This window comes from Rhinatrema bivittatum, chromosome 4 (genome assembly GCF_901001135.1).
Source record: "Rhinatrema bivittatum chromosome 4, aRhiBiv1.1, whole genome shotgun sequence".
In the NCBI taxonomy this organism is placed as follows: domain Eukaryota; kingdom Metazoa; phylum Chordata; class Amphibia; order Gymnophiona; family Rhinatrematidae; genus Rhinatrema; species Rhinatrema bivittatum.
In genome coordinates this window covers 356,761,199-356,783,079 of record NC_042618.1, presented here as the reverse complement: position 1 = coordinate 356,783,079, position 21,881 = coordinate 356,761,199, and the positions used below count along the sequence as shown (strand labels likewise).

General features: G+C 41.3%; 1 protein-coding gene and 1 long non-coding RNA gene across 3 annotated transcripts in view; one reads left to right on the top strand and one right to left on the bottom strand.

Annotated features, from left to right (window-relative positions):
* Positions 1–21,881, top strand: part of ERN1 (endoplasmic reticulum to nucleus signaling 1) — a 147,718-nt gene that overhangs the window by 16,370 nt on the left and 109,467 nt on the right. The window lies entirely within an intron of this gene.
* Positions 542–21,864, bottom strand: LOC115090991. Of its 2 annotated transcripts, none has more exons than XR_003856563.1 (3): positions 19,084–21,864; positions 3,463–4,109; positions 542–2,633 (listed from the first exon to the last, which is right to left on the bottom strand). It is a non-coding gene; the product is annotated as an uncharacterized LOC115090991 (long non-coding RNA). The 2 variants fall into 2 exon arrangements; XR_003856562.1 differs by lacking the exon at positions 542–2,633 and having other exon boundaries at positions 2,647–4,109; positions 19,084–19,205; positions 19,438–21,864.

The window sequence follows — 21,881 nt, the reverse complement described above, 5'->3', positions numbered from 1 at the left end:
ATCATATCAGGTAATTAGATAAATATTTTGGATATAAAGTTAATTGTTATTCGAACCTTCATAAAGCATTAAAGATTGTTTTCTATATATAAACTCAAAATTGGCTGTTTCTGTTGCTGCTAGGTGAAATTTGAATTTCAAATCAACCCACTGAACAGCAGCTGAAGCCTAGGGTCCCCAGCAGGGGCGGATTGGCCTATCCAGGGGATCGGGCATCCCCCGGTGGGCCGGTCGCTCTAGTCACGTGGTCTGCCGAGCGAGGCTGTGACAGCCGTGCTCGGCAGACCTCGTGGTATCTCCGGGGCGGTGAATCCCCGGGCCGGTCGTGAGCTGGAATCCGCCCCTGGACCCCAGTCAATAAGCGGCCTACACGAAAGCAGCTTTAACATGGCTGACCAGGACCAATCGGCCCAGTTTCCACTGCCTAAAAATGTATCCAAGGACCTTCGTTTTTATTTTATTTTTCACGGGAATGTCTCAGAGTTTATTATAACAACCAAAAACAGGACATTTTCGGAGGTGGGGTGGGGGAAGAGTTCTCTTTTTTTTTTTTTTTTTTTTTTTTCCCCACTGATTTTCTCCCATTTTTATTTTGGTAGAAATACAGAGAAATTACTGGGAAAAATAAAATAAAAACTGGAAACGAAGGTCTCTAAATATACCTCAGCCCTGCTGTTGTTTTTGTGTTTGGGGACCTTGTCTCCTCTTCCTGGAAGCTTGATGCACACCGTACGGCCATTCTGTGCATGTTGGCTTTGTCTTGTCTGCTCTTTGGCCCTCTTTTGGTTTTCAAAAGGATTCATGCTATGCCCTCTATGGATTCGCCACTTAAACATGTCTGGTCAGTCTTTTATACGGGAAAACTTAACTGCAGATAACAGTGATTCCTTCTCCTCCTATTTAACACTTTGGGAACCGTATCTTAGTTGGCGTAATGGCACTGTAGTTGTTGAATGCTATTGGTGGGATGCCTTCATTTGTTTTACTAGCACAGGGGGTGGGGGTCATTGGAGGAAGGGGTGGGTGGGTATGAAAGCTTGGAAACTCTTTTGTGAACAGTATTGATGATACTGTGGGAGTCCTGAGAGGGCACGTCATTCTATTTTTGCTTTTGAATGTTATTGCAGGATGATACCAGTTTAATAAAAAACTTGAATTAATAAAAGAGCAAAACTGGGTTGTGTGCACGTAAATGGACTTTTGAAACTTGCTCCAGTATTATGCTATTGAATTGTTACTAGTTTTTATGCATGTAAGTGGGCTGTTGAAGATTGCTACGATATATGTAGGGACCTTCGTTTTCAGTTTTTATTTTATGTTGCCTGTAGATTTCAATGTGACGACAAAGCCAAGAATGGCCCAGTGAAGGAGTAGCCTAGTGGTTAGAGCAGCAGGCTTTGAAGCAGGGAGACCAGCGTTAAAATCCCACTGCGGCTCCTTGTGACCTTGCCTCGGGTACAAACTTAGAGTAAGAGCCCTCTGGGGACAGAGAAATAACTACAGTACCTGAATGCAATCCACTTTGAAGCGCTGAAAAGCGGAATATAAATAAGTAAAATAAATAAATAAATCCCACAGGTGAGTCTGGGCAGTTAAGATACTAGAGAGGAATATGTGAGGGAAAAGAAATGTGCTGGAGTTTTTGCTAAGAGGAAGGGTACTTTTTTTGGTTTTTTTTTTTTAATTCTAAACGCTTAAGAAACGGTAGGTTGAAGACCAATCCCGCAGAGCAGTGCTGCATGTCGCTCTGTATCTGATTAAGGCCAGACTTGGGACTTTGAGTCTCACGTAGTATGAGGGAATTACTCTGACTCAGAAGCACAGAGTTCTGGCTGCATGAGCACCCTCAGTACTGAGTAAAATCCTTCTCTGCATCCAGGGAGGGTGAATCTGTAGCTCCCCCCCCCAGTCATTTTGAAAAGTTGTCTTCCTTGTACCCCAGAGCTTGCTTCATGCAAAGGCTGCATCTGTGATGCCTTTTTATTGCTCTCATCATGCACATTTGCTCAGACCTCTTTGTTTAAGCCCTTATTTAGCCTTCCAGGTATCTGCTATGTTCTAGATGTTTCAAGTACACTTTTCCTGTTTGTGCAAAATGAGAAACCTATCATTTTGAAAACGTTTTCGGATTTTAAAAAAACCCCAAAAACAAACAAACAAAAAACTGGGCTAGATGGTACTAAGCATTTTTCCAGAGGTTCAGAATGGGGGAAAAGCTTTTTTTGATGGGGGCGCAGCAGTTTCTTTCTCTTCCTTTTGAGCTTCCAGCTCAGTCAGACCTGGGGCTGGGATCCGGCACCACGAACCTTCATTCACAACTTTTCAGGGATTCGTTTCCCCCCCCACCTATTTTATATGCCCTCCCGACTCGTCTAGCGCTGTCATCTCCGTCACAGTCCTGGGCCAGGTGCCTCCTGGAACCCTGCAGTCGTGGGCCCTAACTTTGACCATCGTCGCTGCGGTTGCTCGATGATGACTGACTTCCTCCTCCACTGGGACTGCGGACACTGCCTCCCCAGCATCTCCAGCTTTGGTCGACCCAGGGATCGAGTCCAGGCCCTCCACATGGCACTGCCATCGGGCCAGCCCAAGTTTGTTTTTTTTTTCTCTTTAATCCAGTAATAGCATTTCATCTGAAAGAAGAAAGCACATAAAGAAGGCCCCCGTTAATTCTCAGGCTGAAAACACAGTGCGATTGTTCTGTTCAAAATCTAGGTCTTGTGTAATGCCACACAGGAACAAGACTGCTTCCTGCAAAGGGCCTGTCCGACCTGATAAGTTACTGCACAGCCGCAGGGAATGTGCTGCCTGTATAGCACTCAGGACGTAGGCTTGCTGTACACTTCTGCCATCTTTAGCTTTTTCAGGGCCTACCTAGCTGAGAAAGGTCAAGCAGTATTCTTGTTTCTGCATGCAACAGAAGTGTTGGCCTTCCCAGTTTTATGTTTAAATCTGTTTATTAACATTTTAAAAATTAAAAAAAAAATGGCTAAGAACATATGATACATAGTGTACTGTACTCTGATACATACCACATGTTTATGTACTCTTTATGTTATCCAATACAGATTATCCAATCCTTATGCCTTCCCAGTTTTAATCCAAAAGAAAGTCACTAAAGATTCTTCTGTGCAATAAACATGGAAAGTGATCAGGCATGTATAAATGTTTTGGACTGCAGCACAAACTCAAGGAGAAACAAAATATGGGAGGCATTCTATGCAGATCATACATCAAACCATTTACTTATCTTGGTTCACTTTTATTCTTATCTAAACCAAACCTTGCCCTTCAATAGCTGCTGCTGCTATTTCAGCTAATTTCCAGTACAGCTGATAACATTCTCAGCTAAATTTCTCTGTTGTTTTAGAGCAGTGAAACATAATAGGAAATAGATGGCACTGGGAGTAGTTCTTTAGATGTGAAATCATCAAACAGGTAACAGTCTGGTTGCAGGCTCACCTCGAAGTTGAATACCAGTACAGTAATCTTGATCTCCTTAGTAACTTGCAGATTTTGGATCTCACATTTCAAGGCCAAGATAGGGTCTTTGACTAGCTCCATTTTTTTTTTCAGTCAGGTCAATCCAGTCCTGGTTTTACTGCACAAAGTGTAGATTTGTAGTTGTGAATTCCCTAACAAAAACATCACTGCAAAGCCATGCATTCAATGGCGTTAACAGCCTGTCCTGAAAACAATAGAACCTGCTGGTAATCTACTACTGCAAGTTGCCCCTGAAGGATCTAGAACAGTTTCACTCTTTCACTAGGATCTGCTTCACATAGGGAGCACAGAATAGAAGTTGGGAGCATTCATTGTATTACTAATGTCTCAGTACAGGTGTAAGACTTGTTCCAGCAAACCTCTATTGTGAAATATAGCCATCGCATGAGCTCCCTTCCGCAGTCTGCACATGTAGGACCTGTCAGAGGAATGAAGTTTGTCTGGATGCTTTCTGGGTGGGGGAACCTTGCACTCAGATTGTGGTCTCTGAAGTTTATAAGAGGTGCCGTGTTCTGTAACTGTTTTTGCATGCTTGCAGACATTGGATTGGTCTTTGCTTCATATAATTGCAGTGTCTTCAAATGAGATGACTAGGGATTCATTTCCTAGAAAAGAACAAGAAGTGAAAAGTTATGGTTAATGCTCTGCAGTGTGGAGAGCATAGAATTAACTGATTGTCATCTGACAGAGAGAGGAGAGAGCGAGAGACAGCCCGTGTGTGTGTGTGTGTGTGCGTGCAAGACAGCAAGGGAGGCAGCTGAACTATATTCTGTGAAAGGAAAAGTTGAAAATAGCTTGTTAGGCCGATTTGTTTCTGTGTTCTCCAGTAAAGTGTCCTGCAGTGCCTGCAGGTCAGGGGCAACATAGAGAGAGAAAAAGTTGGTGCTTTTTACATTTTAATTTCATGGCCAGAGCGACTGCTGTTTAGCTTCTGTGTTTATTCCTGAGGGGGAAAAACAATGGCAATTGTTAATTACTAGTTAGCTATAAATTGCAGTGAGATTTGGCAAGAGAAACCCAGTGCTTTAACACAACTATAGATATGAGGTCAGGTTTTTTTCTGAAATTTTTTTTTTCATTTTCTAACAGCACTACTCCCCTGGTTATAGGGCTGTACTGTGAGAATGGCCCTGTCCTTCTGTTACATGCAGGGTCGGTGTTAGCTTTTTGGCAGCCCTGTGCGAACAATTACAGTGCTGGTCCCCCCTCCCCCAATTTATTCAGTCTCTGTCCTGGGCCTATCAAAAAAAAGCCCAGCTCCCTCCAGCAATCTTATTTTTTAAATCTGACATCCTCCCCCAAACGGAACCCATGGTCAAAGGATGGTATTGGGTACTCTAAGCAAAACGTATAGCCTTGCATAAACACACTCACACACAATTCAATTATGGATTTCTAATAGATTTTACATGAAAAAGAACATTCAAAAGTCAGTCTTCTGAGGCAAAAATATCACTTAAAACATGCATATTATATTTACAAGCGCTACTGTGGTGCGAACCAGAAAACACTGCAAAAAAGACGCTTGGAACTCCTATGGAATTAAGCTTTTTGTAATGCGTGCTGGATGTGGGCTTGGCCCTCAGAAAGCCATGAATAAATGGAATTACCATTATAATATAATAAACCTCTCATACCAAAACAACCCTAATTGCCAGCACTCAAACAGTAACGACCTTATGTATGTAAAGGTAACACTGCACATATTATAACAAGACCTATAACACCAATACACCAATATTAGGAAAACAGAACAAATCGGACTGCTATAGATTCCTACAGATAAATTATATGGTAGCAGAATACCTCACCTTGGTCACACATGGAGAATTCAGACAGACCCTGACCAAAGATATACTAAAGAGATCAGAAAGTATAAATGGAAGCATGCAGAGAAGAACTGAACTGGAACCCACAATAAGCCAGCCTCAATAAGCAGAGCAACAGAAAAACAGAAACGTTACCATTCTTCATAAAACACTAAATAATAAAATCAAGAAATCATCAATCATAATAGTAAAATCATAGTCATAAAAAGAATAAATATTTCAACAAATAGAATATCCAAAATTTCCCAAACACCAATAAAATATTTCAAAATATCTGATGAAAAAAAAATCCAATAATTAACATGTTCTAATATTTCCCCCCCAAAAAATACAATATTCAAAACAGCGCAAACATCAAATTACACCCCAAAATTAAAAATTAATAAGGATTAAAAAAAATCTCTTGCTCTCCATACCTGGGATCTTTTGGTTTCCTGTCACCCTGACATTGTCGTGCATTGGGGCAAGTAGGGCCACACAGACTTTATCTTCACACACATACATACATGCACACATATTCATTCTCTTACACATTCCATCTCTCATATGCATGCCTAAGCTCTCACACACACTCCCTCTCTTTCCCTCACAGACACATATTGTGTGTGTGTGTGTGTGTGTGCATGCCTGTGAGAACCTATATGTTTCACAGAGGCTCTCACAGATACACACTCACACCCACACAGGCACACAAGCTTTGACAACACATTCAAACTCTAACACAGACACATGCACACTGGTTCACACACACACACGGCCTCCTTCCACGGCTGGGCCATGGTGGGATGAGCACCACCACGGCCCCGCTGGCCTCCTTCCGCCTTAAGATCGGGCTGTGGTGCACTACGGCCCTGCGGGCTTGTCTTTCCTTCCGACCCGCCGGCCTGCTTGCGATTGAGGGGGGATGGGCGAGGGCTGGAAAGCTGTGAGCACACCCGCATGGCTAACAGAGGAAACTGCCGCAGCATTTCCTCAATCCGCCAGCACCCTGCTGCTTATCTTCCTGGCTTTTTTTCATTTTCAGCTGCTGGCGGTTTGAGCTCCACCAGCGGCCCCGTGTCTTCTCCTGTTGCCGCTGCTCCCTCAGGTGTGCCGCCCCGGGCCTGGCTATATGCACATTACTTCAGCTTTGGAATATCTTAACTCAGACTATGAAGTCTACATTTCAATAGCTGATATGAAATATGATATACTATACAGTAAACCACACATACGGTGGAGCAATTCTGAGCAGTGAAAAACTTCTCAGATGATTATCAGGATGACAGTTGGCCTGGACAGATGAGCAAAGGTGATCTTCCTTAAAGTAAAACTAGGCAAAACTGAAAACATCCTTGTCTGAAGGCTAACATAAAAGAACTCAAGCAAGAATGCATATATAAACATGCCATGATCTTGGCTGCTAGGCAGACTTCCCACCAGCAGAGGTCCTCATGGAGCCACCCTCTCTCCTGTGCTAGCCATCTCCTGAATGCTTCCATAACGCAGCAGGGCCAGCCCTAGTTAGCTCTTCTCTCCCAGAACTTGGTGCCTCTTCATGTCACCTTGGCTCTTTGTATTGGCCCACTTTGCCTTGCTTTCCTTCTGTGTGGCCTTCTGCCTTGTCCTTTGGCCTCTTTGTGGCCTTCTGCCTTGCTTGTGGCCTCATTGCCCTGCCCTGTGGCTTTTTAGCCTTCTTGTCGTACTCAGCTTTGCCCCATGGCCTCCATGTCTTCTAGTATTTCCTTGCCCTGCCTTGGCCTTTGGTATTCTCTTATCTTGTCTAGTCCTGTCTTGTCATTGTCTAGTCCTCCCTACGGTCCCAGTTCCCAATGGGCCTTCTGTATCTCCACTCCAGCCTTGTCTTTAGGCCAAGTCTTGCCTCCTGTTCCATCCCTACCTCCTGCCTGTGCCTCCAGTTCCAATCCCTGCCTCTATTTACAGCTTTGTCTCCAGTTCCTGTCTCGTCACCTGTGCTTGCTTTGTCTTCAGCACTTGCCCTGACTATAGACCCAGTTTATCTCCAGTTCCAGTCAAAGACTTGCTGACCACCAGAACCTGCGGGTTCAGCACAAGAGGGAGGTGGCTGGTCAGACAGAAGATTCTGTCTGTCTTTGCTCTAGAGCAGAGCTTTCCAAACTTTTCATGTTGGTGACACACTTTTTAGACAAACATAATTTCACGACACGGTAATTCAGTTTACTAGTAAACCAGAGGTTAAAGGTTAAACGAACGAAACATATTTCGACAATTTATGTATGTTTCCTTAAATATATACATAAATAAAATGTTTCACGACACAACCTATCTCATGAAAACCTTAAATTTATATTAAAAATATATATTCCAAGATTCATGTTATTGTTATAATTTATGAGAAACAATAATAAAACAAATTGTATGTCCTCCACACACTCATCTCTCTCCTCCCCCCAGCACATGTCTGGCCCCCACACACTCATATCTCTCCCCCTCAAGCACATGTCTGTCCCCCCAGCACGTTTGCCCCCCACTCATCTCTCTCTCCCCAGCACATGTCTGGCCCCCACACTCATGTACCTCGTCTTTTTGATTGTTGCCAGTTAAGTGCTTCACTCCCTTCCATGATCACCAGACACTGCTGCTTGCAGTCAGTACTCCTCATGGCCAGGCCTCATCGGCAGCAGCAGCCAATGCAAGGATGGCTGGGCTCGTTCCACCCACCAAGCCCCCCCAAAAAACGCGATTGACAGCAAAAATCACCCAATAATAAGCAACCCATAAACTGAAAAAAAAAAGTGAATCTCTAGAAAAAAAAAAAGCCCAAACTCGCATCAGAGTTGACCGGGCTTGCGCGACACACCTGCACACTGCAGGCGACACACTAACGTGTCCCGACACACAGTTTGGAAAGCTCTGCTCTAGAGTCTGGTCAGCTCATGCAGGGGCATTCTCCCACCCAGCTGATTCCCCACCTCGCTGCACCTTCTTCTACTTCTAGATGTTGTCACAAGGTCTCCTATCCTTAAGCTTGGACAATTTGTTTCTATGACTAGAAGGAATGAATAAGAATTTGCCAGTACACTTGAGGGGAAAAAGCAACAGAATTTTCAATACAAGAAATAAACCCTCTTTAAAGAATTTGATCAGCAAACAAAGAGAGACAATTCGCTAAAGCATAGATACAACAAGAAATGCAGATAGTTATTTGTGCAACCACAAGTAGATCAAGATCTGATACAGGAATAGTTAAAGGAGAGGTGAACATAAATGAAACAATGAGAGATTGCTAACTGCAGCACAGGACACTGGACTTCAGACAAGATAGTTCACAGCCAACATTGCAAAAAATGGTAACATAGATAAATGCAGCTTTTGTAAAACCAAAGTGGAAATGGCTACTATCTCATTACTGGGTGTGATGTGCTAATGACAGAAGGCCTGTATACAGAAGGGTATAATAAGGTAGCATGGCTCATTTGATGCAAATTATATAAACCCAGACTATAACATCACTGTACCAGAAAAGCATTGAAATCACGAACTTAAAAGAACTGCAGAGAATGAAGAAGTTGTAATCACCTAGGATATTTCTGTTCCAACAAATAAAAAGTTTGATGCAAGAAAACCAGGCATTGTGCTAAAGGAGAAAAATACAAGAACAGCTTAGCTAACAGAAGTGTCGGTACCATGTGACTATTATGTACAACGTATGGAAAGAGAGAAGATCCTCAAGTGTCAAAAGATGCAATCTGAGACCAGGTAAATATGGCAGAAAGATACAGAAATAGTCCCCATTGTATTGGGTGCCACTGGCCTGACTAAAATAAACTTTTGGGCACCCCTTGAAATGTTGCTTAAACATATTGAGGTAGATTTAAGAAGAAGCTCGCGCACAATTATGCACGCTGCCTTCCCCTGTTCCCTTCCCCCTAGCCTGACCTTCCCACCCCTTACTCTACCCCCCTCCCTGACCATTATTTTGCCTTTTGCGCGATCCCCGGCACAGTGGCCAATATGGCCGCTGTGCCAGGAGCCTGACCCCACCCCGCCCATGCCCCACCCCTTTTGTAAAGCCCCTGGACTTATGCGCGTTGCTGGGCCTTTTGAAAATAGGCCTGGCGCGAGTAACCTTTTAAAAATCTGGCCCATTACATCTTATGAACTATAGAAAGAAGCTTTTTAGTACAAATCAAGTGCTGAGGCAAACGCTAGAGATTGATTATTATGAATCAATGACCACAGATTGAAAATATTTCATAAATTGCTCAAGTACTCTTTAAATTCAGATGATACGCTCTCTATACCACAAATCGGAAAAAGCTTGGTAATTTAACTTATTCATTATAATCTCTCAAAGTCTTTTTATAGAATAACATAATTTTTAGTGATTTCCAGCGATTAAGTAGCTGTTTAGTTCACTTTAAATTTTAAAAGAAATCTTTTTTAAGAATACGATCATGTTTTTGTGGCACTGCATTTGTTAAGTAAATAAGGCGGTTGGTGGTTGGTTAATGATTACACAGAATAATACATTGGTAACCTGGATGGGTCCTGAAGAATGTATGTATGAAACAATCACAGTCCGACTTCACATATTTTTTATGTGAGTTTAAATTAATTAAGCAGTAATGCCTCTAAAATGTTGATTATTAGTGATTAAGTGGGGTTATTTTTTGTTTCTGATTCATTATAAGGGCACACTCACTTAGCGGATGATTTCTTTATTTTGGTTTGTTACTAATGCAGTAGTAGCAGTGGCTATTCCCTAAGTTAGCAGGTTTCAGTAAAATACCAGAAGGAAGCATTTTCCACAGAATGAAAAGCTCAAGGACAAGGGGTCATCCTATGAAGCTAAAGGGAGAGATGCTCAAAAAGACTGAGGAAAAACTCACTTTTTCACTGAAAGAGTAGTGGATGCCTGGAACAGATTTCCAGCAGAGGTTATAGGAGCTATAGTAGTGGCAGAACTCAATCCTACATGAGAGAAACACAAAGGGACTTCGGTGATAGAGGGAGGGAAGGAAAAGATCACAGAATAAGTAAGACCTGTAACAGCAGGACAAGTGAAAATGGGTGGACTGAGTCGTTCTTTATTGCCAGCATCTTCTATGGTTCACTATTCTTCCTAGTAGTAAGAATTGAAAGCTTTGGTGGAATATCAACTTTATTAAATCTTAGGTGCATTGTCATTAACTTAAATCTGAGATAAATAGCATCTCATAACATATATGTTACATTCAATAGGGAGATGCACACAGTGTTTCTGATCCCTTAGTTTAATGGCTAGAGACAGATATTTTTCCATTGGCAAGCATTATAGACAGTGTGCTTTGTTAGCGGTGGACTGGATGCCATCCCAGTTGGCATTGAAGAGTATTCTACATAAGAACATAAGATATGCCATACTGGGTTACACCAAGGACCATCAAGCCAAGTGTCCTGTCTCCAACAGTGGCCAATCCAAGTCACAAGTACCTGGCAAATACCCAAACATTAAATCGATCCCATGCTACTAATGCCGCAACAAGCAGTGGTTGTTCCCTATTGATTAACAGCAGTTTATGGACTTCTCCAGGAACTTATCCAAATCTTTTTTAAACCCAGCTACACTAACTGCCTTAACTACATCCTCTGGCAATGAATTCCAGAGCTTAATTGTGTGTTGAGTGAGAGAGAATTTTCTCCAATTTGTTTTAAATGTGCTACTTGCTTACTTCATGGAGTACCCCCGAGTGCTTGTATTATCCAAAAGAGTAAATAACCATTTCACATTTATCAATTCAAGTCCTTTCATGATTTTGTAGACCTCTGTCATGTCATATTCTTCAGTCGTCTCTTCTCCAAGCTGAACAGCCCTAACCTCTTTAGCCTCTCCTCATAGGGGAGCCGTTCCATGCTCTTTATCATTTTGGTCGCCCTTCTCTGCACTTTCCTCAGGGCAACTATATCTTTTTTGAGATGCGGTGACCAGAATTGCACATGGTATTAGAGTTGCAGTCTAATCATTGAGCGATACAGAGGCATTATAACATCCTCTGTTTTATTTGCCATTCTCTTTCTAATACTTCCTAACATTCTGTTTGCTTTTTTGACCATATTCTGTACTACTTGTGTTGCTTTTCCCTCTAAGGGGTCAATGTAATAAAACCCATGCTTAAGTCAGAGTTAAATATTTGCATGGATTTTATTTAACATGCACATTAAAAAAACAGGGGTCCCTGTGGGATATAGGAAGCTAATGACATGCAAATAAACCAGGAGTAAAAAAAAAAAAAGCATGTTAAACAATTTTTTTTTATTTTTTTTTTTTTTTACTCACTGGCCAATTTGAATGCCATTTACTTAAAATTGGCACTATAAAAAGTTCCAAACGAAGCAGCCAAACCTCTGACCTCCCTCCCATCCACCTTGTAAAAGAAGAGTTAGCTAGTCATATAGTTTTAATTTTTGGATGTTGTTTGTTTGTGTCTGCCGTTTTGAAATATGTTATTGATGTTTGAGAAATTTAAAACAAATTGTTTGAGTTTTTAATTATTGGGCCTTCCATTCACCAGTTGTTTTGAAATATTCATTCATTTTATTAGTATGTTTATACTATTAAGATTAATGTATTTATTATATTTTTTTATTATATTGTTTAATGTCTGAGACTTGGTGGTGGTTTCTGTTTTTCCATTTTTGCACTGCATAGAGTCTGACTTGTTGTGATTTTCCTATTCAGTTTTTGCCTGCATATTTCCAGTTATACTTTATGGTCCCTCTATTCTGTATTTGGTGAGGGTTTGCCTGTGTTTTGCATGTGTAACCGAGGACAGGTATTCTGCTAACATGTAGGAATCTATAGCAGCTTGGTTTCTTCTGTTTTCTTAATAGGAGGTGTTTTGGTGTGTTAGGGCCTGGTGTAATATTTTCATTGTTGCCTTTTTATAGGTAGGGTTATTTTTTTTAAGTGCTGGCAGTTAGTGCTGTTTTACTGTGGGAGGTTTATTATATTTTAATTGTAATTTACTCATGGCTTTTTGAGGGTCAAGCGCACACCTAACACTCATTACAGTAACCTTAATGCCATATGGGTTCCAAGTGTCTTTTTTTTTTTTTTTTGTAGGATTTTCTTGTTGGCATCAAAGAAATGCATGCAGATATATATTTTTTACTTCAGAAGTCTGTACTTTGAATATTCTTTTTCATGTAAAACCTGAATAATGAATGCATACATTTTAACTGTGTACATGGAGAGAGCAAGCGGTGGGATGCAAGAGAATAAAATACGCCTAGAGCACCTAAAACTCTTGCATCAGAAATGGATTCCAGGGGAGGAGGTGAAGACCCAGAGGGTAGACGGGTGACAGTTTTAAAGTTTAGGTCACTGGAAGGAGCTGGGCTTTTTGGCAGGCCTGAGACAGACTGAATAAAGTGTGTGTGTTTGGGGAGGAGCAGCACAATCATTGTTTGCACAGGGCAGCAAAACAGCTAGCACCAGCCCTGAGAATACTCCTCCAAGGTGACCAAAGACCCCCTCCTTAATCACTTACTTCATTAGTAGGTTACTAGATTAGTGTTCCCTCATCCCCAGACTCTGAAGAGGGATCAACAGGAATCCCTTCCAACCCACTCCCAGAGCGTCTCCACCAAACGATCTTTCCCATGCCAGATTTCTGGACAATTTCAGAAAAGTGCTCAGAGTCAATGTGTGCAGTGATAAGGATCCCTGCACCAAAGGTTTTTGGTCTTCTCCAAATTCTGGACACTCTGGCAGACCTGCAGCTATCCCCATCCATGGCATCCTACAAAGATGTAGGAAAATCGTATTTCTTGTGCTCCAATTGCAAGGAAATTGGACCTCAAATATAAAGTGCACAAATCCTGGGATTTGGGATAGTGCGATTACCTCATCAATCCGTTGTTGTAGAATCTGTTCTTACAAGAGCAAAGAAAACAAGAATATACTCAAATACTTCACTGGGAAAGGATCCCAAATTACTGGGCAGTTTAAGAAAGAGAGTATTCCAAAGTTCTATTCTCAATGCACAGATTTCTGCCCACCAATTCAATATAGTTCAATACTTACATGACTGTATTCAGAAACTGAAGCCTTTCTTCCCACTTGGTGAAGGCAAAGTCACAATATCTCAGCCAAGTCTAGATGCTGAAGAGTGTATACACCATCTTATTCTCTCCATTTACGAAGCTTTTGGCACCACAGTATATACTTTGACAGCATCCACCTGAGCATGCTGCATGGCTTGGTTGAGTACCAGTAGCCTCCACAATGATCTCCACAATGAGTTAGCGGATGTCCCATGCCAAGGTGATCACCTTTTCAGCAAAAAGCTCAGAGAATTAATTGCTCAAATAAAGGAGGAACATGTAGTGGTCCAGTCCCTGTCAACAGGCCTAGAACAATAGCTTTTTGCAAAGTGCTCTTACTATGCTTTTAAAAGAAAGTATTGGTAGAGATGCCCCTTCCAGCAATTTCTAAGATACCGGATGGAATTGCTGCTTCTGGCACACAGCACAAGCGCAAACACCATCAGCATAAACCAGCTCAGCAAGTCCAGCTCAAGCCTAGACCAAGTTTTTGACTTCACTTGAAACCCAGCAATAATCCTTTCCAGTAGGTGGGAGGATATAGCACTTATTTGAGGAATGGCTGAAGATCACTAAGGATTGCTGGATTCTCAAATTTGTGGAGTATGGAAACCATTTGCATTTCTCCTGGCTTCCACTGCTGCCTCATTGATCAGCCTTAAATCTGGCTCCGTCTCATTCAGCGTAATTTCTCCTGAATGGGTGATAGAACCTGTTCAGCCTCATCACCATAGCCAAGGGTTATTCTCCCATTACTTCTTTATCCCCAAACAATCTGGGAAATTTAGACCTATCCTGGATTTAAGAAGCCTTTATAAGCATATCCTCTGGGAGAAATTCAAATTGAACTCTCTCTATACAATTCTTCTCTTCATCTAGAAAGGAGAGTAGATGTGTGTTCTAGATCTGAAGGATGCTTATGCTCATATTCCCATCTATCCCACCCACTAACATGTACCTACATTTCCTAGTTCACTCCTCCCACTATTAATGCAGAGTGTTCCCCTTCGATCTGTCAGCAGCATTGACAGTATTCATCAAATGCCTAGCAGTAGTAGCAGTGCACCTCCAATGACAAGGCATCAGAGTCTTCCCATATCTGAATGACTGGCTTGGTGACAGCAAGTTCTCAGGAAGGTGTGTTAACCTCCCCGAAAACATCAGCCCAACTGCTTCAATCATTAAGATTCATGGTGAATTTTGAGAAATCTTTTCTAATTCCCAGCCAGAAAATAAAATTCATTGGAGCTTGTATAGACTCTCCAGGAGATTGGGCGAACACACTCAGATCCCTAGATTACAACCTATTGAACACAGATTAGTCATCACCATAGACATATTGGTTGTTCTTGGCCATATGGAAGCAGCAATACATGTGCTTCCACTCGCCTTCCTTCATTACGAATCCTGCATTGGGGCCTTTGTTTCCAATGTGACCAACTCGCTAAACCTTGGACAACCAAAGTGCAGATTTCAAAAGATATGAAACAGGAATTTTACTGGTGACTAGACTCCTTCATTTTTCAGGAAGGAACACTCCTTCAGCTACCTCCTCACCAAGTAACACTGGCAATTGATGCCTCCACAGAAGGTTGAGGAGCCCACATAGGTCCAATCTTAACACAAGGGAAATGGTCATTCATAGAAAATGAATTCCAAATAAGCCTAGAATTGAGAGCGATCATGTACACTCGAACAACCTTCGCTTGCTTTCTTCAGGGAAAGAGCATTCTCATTCAAACAGACAACTAGGTAATCATGTTCTGTGTGAATAAACAAGGAGGCTCAGGGTCATGGACTCTTTGCCAAGAAGCGAAAAATATATAGGAATAGGCCTGCAGACACGGTCAACTTACAAGCGATCTACCTCCTAGGGGTCTCCAACACATTGGCAGACTGCCTCAGCAGAGAATTTTAACCACAGTCGACAGCTGATCAACTATTCAGTCGAAGGGGACTTCTAGCCATCAATCTGTTTGCATCAGAGCAAAACAGAAAACTGGAAAAGCTTTGTTCTATTCTTTCCAGTGAACTCTGCTCTACTGAGGATGCTTTTCTGCTATATTGGAATATGAACTCATGAATGCTTTTCCACAGATTCTTCTCTTCATGTAGAAAGGAGAGTGTACTCTAGATCTGAAGGATGCTTATGCTCATATTCCCATCTATCCCACCAGAATGGTGCAAAAAGTTATCAAAGACAACTATTCCTCATAGCCTAACCCAGATAAGTTTGGTTCATGTTCGTGATACAACTGTCCAACAGTCCTCCAATCCCTCTCAGATCAGATTGTGGAACTGGTAGTTTGGGCGTGTTGCTCCTGAGCCATCATTATTGGCTTGGAAGAAGGATGTCTGTTTTCATCCATATCTCTCCTCCCTCAATTTGACAACTTAGTTGTTGAGTGCTCAATAATCACCAAATTCTCCCTACTTAAATAGGTTGAGGACTTTATACTGTCTGCTAGAAAACCATCAACTTAGAAGAGTTGACAGTTTTAAATGTAAAAGATTGTCATCACACTACCTTGTATCCATTCAAATGCAAACCCAAAGACTTACTGAACTGCTTACTCTTTCTTTGTCATGTCTTGCCACCTCATCTGTGAGAATACATCTCTGTGCCATAGCAGATTATGATACACAAACTGAAGTTAAGCCAACCTCTACTCATCCATTAGTATCCAAGTTCATGAAAAGTTTGTGACATACTAAATAATCAGTTGTAAAACCACCTGTACTTGGAACCTAAACGTGGTTCTAGGACAACTGATGAAGCCACAGTTTGAGCCATTGGAGTTTGCTTTGTTCAAGTTTTTAACAAGGAAAGCTATATTCTTTGTAGCAGTCATGTCAGCCAGAACAGTCCGTGAACTTCAGGCCTTGGTTCATTATCCTTCTTATATGTAGTTCTTCCACAATAGTGTAGAACTCTGCACTCACCCTAAGTTTCTACCAAAAGTTGTATTAGCTCTTCTTATTAATCAATCCATAGTGTTACTTACATTCTTTCCGAGGTCACATGCTCATGAAGGTGAAAAAGCCTTTCATACCTTGGACTGTAAAAGGCACTGACTTATTACAATAGAAGAACTTGGCCTCCTCATTGGCTTCTCAGCTCTTTATCTCCTACAATCCTAACAGACTAGGTATAGCAGTGGCCAAATGTACATTGTCCAACTGGCTAGCAAACTACATTGCACACTGCTACACTCTAGCAAGCTTATAGATTATAGATAGCATCAAGGCTTATCAAGCCTGAGCAATGGCAGCTTCAGTAGTTCATTTATGAGCAGTACTAGAAACATAGAAACATAGAAATGACGGCAGAAGAAGACCAAACGGCCCATCCAGTCTGCCCAGCAAGCTACGCAGTTTATCCATTTTTTTTTTTTTTTTAATCTTCCCCCCCCCCCTTTTTTTCTCCCTCCCACCCGTCACTATTGGCTTCCAGCACCCTCCGGCCCCAATTCCCTTCCACCCCTCCACCAATGCAGAGAGCAGCGCCGTATCCGCATCCCAATGAACATCCAGCTCAATCAGGGGTAGCAACCGCCGCAACAAGTGGCCACACCCCTGCCCCATACTCTTACTACTTGGAAGTTATCTGCAAAGCTGCAACATGGTCATCAGGGCACACTTTTGTATCCCATTACTGATTGGACAACCTCTTGCAGAGTGACAAATTTGGACAAGCAGTTTTGCATAGCCTATTCTCCCAGTAGTCTGTTCTCCACAGTGGGGTCCAGGTTTCTTAACAACACTCAGGTTGGGATTCCCCACATCTCATAGCTAATTCAGCCCTCTTAACAACGGAAAAAGCAAGTTTGCTTACAGTAAATGGTGTCTTCCGAAGATAGGATGAATTAGTCATGCTAAATCCCACCTGTCTCTCTGGAGAGTCAACTACCTAGCTAGAGGTTAGCTCTAAAATCAATGGAGGGGTGACTCAAGGCAGCACTCGTGCAAAAATTCCCACGCATGCTTAGTAGAGCAAAATCACTACTAGTTGAGAGAGAAGTCCATTCAGAGCCACTGCATGACATCTCCCACATGTCATCATTAATTCGTCCTGCTATTTAGAGAAAATACAGTTTACGGTAAGCAAACTTGCTTTCACTGACAGCTGACAGGGAGCATCCCAGCCCCAGGGGGTGAGGTCTTCTCTGCTGGGGGTAGGGAGAATTTGGAGGCCTTGAGGCTATTTTTTTTTCTTTTTATTTGAAGACAGGTAGATGAGTGGGAGGGAGTTAGAAAGGGTCGGGTTCCTCTCAACCCAGTTATCTTTTTTTTTTTTTTTTAAGATGGTACGGAGGACTTGCCCAGCCTGCCCACCTGAGTGGGGTTTGGTGGCATACACTCTACTGTGAGAAGTTTAACTCCTGCCTCTGATCAGGCAATACATTTCCTACAGTAAAAGAAGGCCCACTGGGCAGCCTCCCCACTAATGACCCTCCTTGCATTGCAGGGTAATAGCTAATAAGCTTATTATCCTGCAGCTTGCATGGAAACCTGCTAATCTTGCTGAGGCTTTTTACTCCCATTTTACTACAGGAGTTTTCAGTACTAAAACCCCTATTACATATCGGGATAGGTTAAACCCCCGCCCCCCCCCCAAAACATGCTGAAACAGGAGTAAAAAGCCAAGCTAGGGTCAGCACGGTTTATTCTATTAGCTCCTAAGACAGTACCACACCATCTTCAGTCTGTACACATTTCTGTTGTTTCTGCTTGTGAGTATTGATGCTGGTCTTCTTAAGCCAAACCAGCTGTGGAAAAGTTACATAAAAAGTGAAATGAACTGTAGGAACCTTCCCCATCCTGTTGAGAAAGGAGCCTTCGGATCACCCTTCTATCTATGCATGTATATAGATTAAGTCAGTTAAAGCAGCAGCTGGTACATGGGGCTCACTCTTAGGGATTAGGGTGATAAAATGTAGGAAGTTACTTGAATTGGAAAGATAGTAAATCCTTTGAAATGTGTAATTTAATGGGCCCCCATCAAGAAATACAAGCTGCTGATTACCTGTTGCTTTTATTAGCTAACTTACTTCAGAAAGCTTGGAAGCATCTGGCAAATGAGGATCTTGTTTAATTAAGTACAATTAATATACAAAGCAATGCTGTGCAGTTCACTGGTGATTAAGAGCAAGGCGTACATTTTAATTTGTTGCTGTGGCATAGACGGATCAAAAGAACAGAATTTGGAAGTTAAAATTTGGCTACAGCACCATTTATGGAGGACAGTGACCGTGTGCAGCTAGCAGAACTGGAAGTGGACAAAGCTATGGGGCCAAATAGGATGTTTTAAAAAAATATGCACAGCTATGTGCAAAAAGGTGCCACCCCAATTTAACTAAAACAAAAAAAAAACCCAACAATCTGATGTTTGTGAATTTAAAGAAATTGGTATCAGTTACTGCTCATGCTCAATATTCAATCTGCAGTTGCTTGCCCGCAATGGGCTACAAACTATTTCATACGAAAGCACTGCAACTTATATCATTTTACCACTTCCGACCTACCATCCTATGTATTAACAATACCTTTCAATCAAAAAACATACCAAAAAATGTTTCTTTAAAAAAAAAACAAAAAACTTCAACACTTTGCTGAAATATAACTTATAAAGACAACCAAAAACTGTACTTATCTTACTATGTCTGCTTGATCCTCTGCATGTACTTGATTAACTGCTCACCTATTGTGTATTCATAGTCCAGATAGATATCATACAGGAATCCCTGAAGTGCTCTAAGACCACCACCCAGCATTGCCAAGGTTTCAGCGCTCACATGTGTCTTCAGGTATAAAGTGAGGAAGCTGGAACAAAAGGCACAATAATATATGTTTAAAAACAGTTTCATACAATAAGCACATACATGCATCATAAAATCTACCAACCACCCTGGGACACCATACATAAGTGGCCGAAAATATCTCTTCTTAGCTTCATTAAAAAAAAAAAAAAAAAGGCAGATTCCTATATCAACGCCAGTGTGCCTGCTCCATTTAAAAGGTTGCTCACCATACTAATAAAGCAAAGGGTACTCACCACATACTCATGAATCCCACCAATCAATGTTATAGAAGTACCGACCAATCAACTTCCTTATTAGGACCCTGAGGTTGTACTGTCTGTAATTTAAAAATCAATTTTTGTTCATGTTGTACAAGGTGCCTATCTAGATCCTCTTGTGCATTTACTCTCAATTGCTCTAAAACAGAAAACTATAAGTTGTCAAAAAAAAAATGGCCTGCACACAAACAATGCTCAACTAGAGGGGCATCCAATGCTGACAATTAATAGCATTGCAATGCTTAATCATGCGAGTATGTAAGGTTATTTTGGTTTTACTCGCATATAGCAAAGGCATATATACTACCCAGCTTTATGTACAGGTAGTATATAGTCTAGGCCTGAATGTATGCAATCTCATAAAAGGAAAATTGATATTGGTACTGGATTTGAGGTATACTGATCATTATCCACACTCTACATGACTAGTCCCATAGCATTACCTCCCATTACTTGTGGTGTAAACATAGAGTGAACTCATTGGTCTCTCAAATTCTGACCCCTTTTAAAAGCAAAGCATGGTAGATCTCCAAAAAGTAGCACATTCCGGTGTGTTTTTCTGCTCCTCTGTTCTGTATATGTGCAATGAGAAAAGGTAATACATAAGTTATGCGTGATAAAGGTACTCGTACAGGCTGCAACAGAAGATCCGTGTTGTTCCACCACGCTCATTTCAAAGCCCTATTTACCAATGACTGTGGATATCATCTCGCAAGAAAACATAACCTCATCTCCTGGGATCTCAATTTGAGCTTAGTAGTTGATGAACAAAGACATCGTAGACGTAAAAATTGGCTTAAAGGTATACTATCCTGGAACGGTTGACTAAAAAGTCTGTGAATCCAATTCAAATAAGATTGCGGCGCAGACTAGATGGGCCATCTGGTCTTTTTCTGCCGTCAGCTTCTAAGTTTCTATATTATACCTTTTAAAGTATTTCTGTCAGTTGGTTTTTGATAAATGGAAAAAAACAAATGCATCATTGTAATGTCAAGAAAAGTCAATGAGGTAGAACTGATGACTAAAGAAAACTGAACTGCATATCACATGTATTAAGCCATTGTAAAAAGTCATTAGAAAGCTCACGTCCCCCTGTCCACAAACCCAGAATAGCATTTATAAGCTGGCACCATAATCATATATGATGTACAAAAAGACACTGAGCCAACCAGATTCTCTCAAAATTGCCCACATATAAACTAGCTACACTTGGAGCCATTGCAACTGCCATTGCTGATCTAATTTGTTTGAAAAATTGACTATTAAACATAAAAACTATTTCTTTCAGAGCTAATGCTGCTAGATCACAAATGTAGGGAGTTAGATACTCAACAAGAATGTCCTACTATCAAGTTCCTCTGCAAAAATGCCAAGCACGGTGTCCTGCAGGACATTGGTATACAGAGAAACTATATCCAAAGTTGCTATTTGTAAACCCTGAAAAAGAACCCTGGTAATGTTGTAGGGTATTGATAATATCCCCTGAATACTGAATGTAAGAGGGAAACTGTATAACTAAAGGGCATAATAAAGTATCCACAAACACTGATAATGCCTCGAGCAAAAAGCCATTAGCTGAAATAATTGGCCGACCCAGCGGTTGATGAAGAGTCTTGTGGATTTTAGGCAGATGATAAAAAAAAAAAATTGGGAAAACTGGGAAACCTGCAAATAAACTGAACTCTCTCTGGGTAATCCATCCATTTTGTAAACCTTGTTCCAATAGAATATTAACCCAGTATTTCAATGCTGGTATGGGGTCTTCACTTAAAGGTAAATTAAAAAAAAAATGTCTATCAATTGATGTAATGGCTCTGTTGTGTAAGCTATTTGTCCATGACTACCATGGCCCCACCTTTATGTGCTGGCTTTACTTTAATTGATGTATCCTGTCTAAGATCTTATAAAACTCTCATTTCCGCATTATTCATATTTGGAAACCTTCTGAAAAGGATTAGTCCAGATTGCTTGGATATCCTTATAAATCAAATGTGAAAAAGTCTGAATGAATGCATCTATCAGGCCTGGAGGACACAAACGTGAATGAGGCAATACCCTAAAATCATCTTGTTTTACTTGAATCATATTGAAAAATAGTTTGAGTTGTAAAAATTGAACAAACATTCAAAAACTTGATACACTTGAAAAGCACCAAATGGAATAGTTGGCACTAATGACAGGTCTTTTTTTCTAAGACACATGCATGATGGGCAGTGATTAATCTGTCAAGGCAAACTTCTTTGGGGAACATTCCATGTGGAGAAGCATGTCCGGTTGTATAACTGTCCTGGCTCTGTCTGTCCTTGTGATTCGGGAGCAGAGTGACTTGCCTGGAACATCACCTGCTGACTCTGTTGCAGAGCTTAAAAAAGAAAAAAAAGACATGCCACTGTTATTATGTTAAGAACATAAGAGCATGC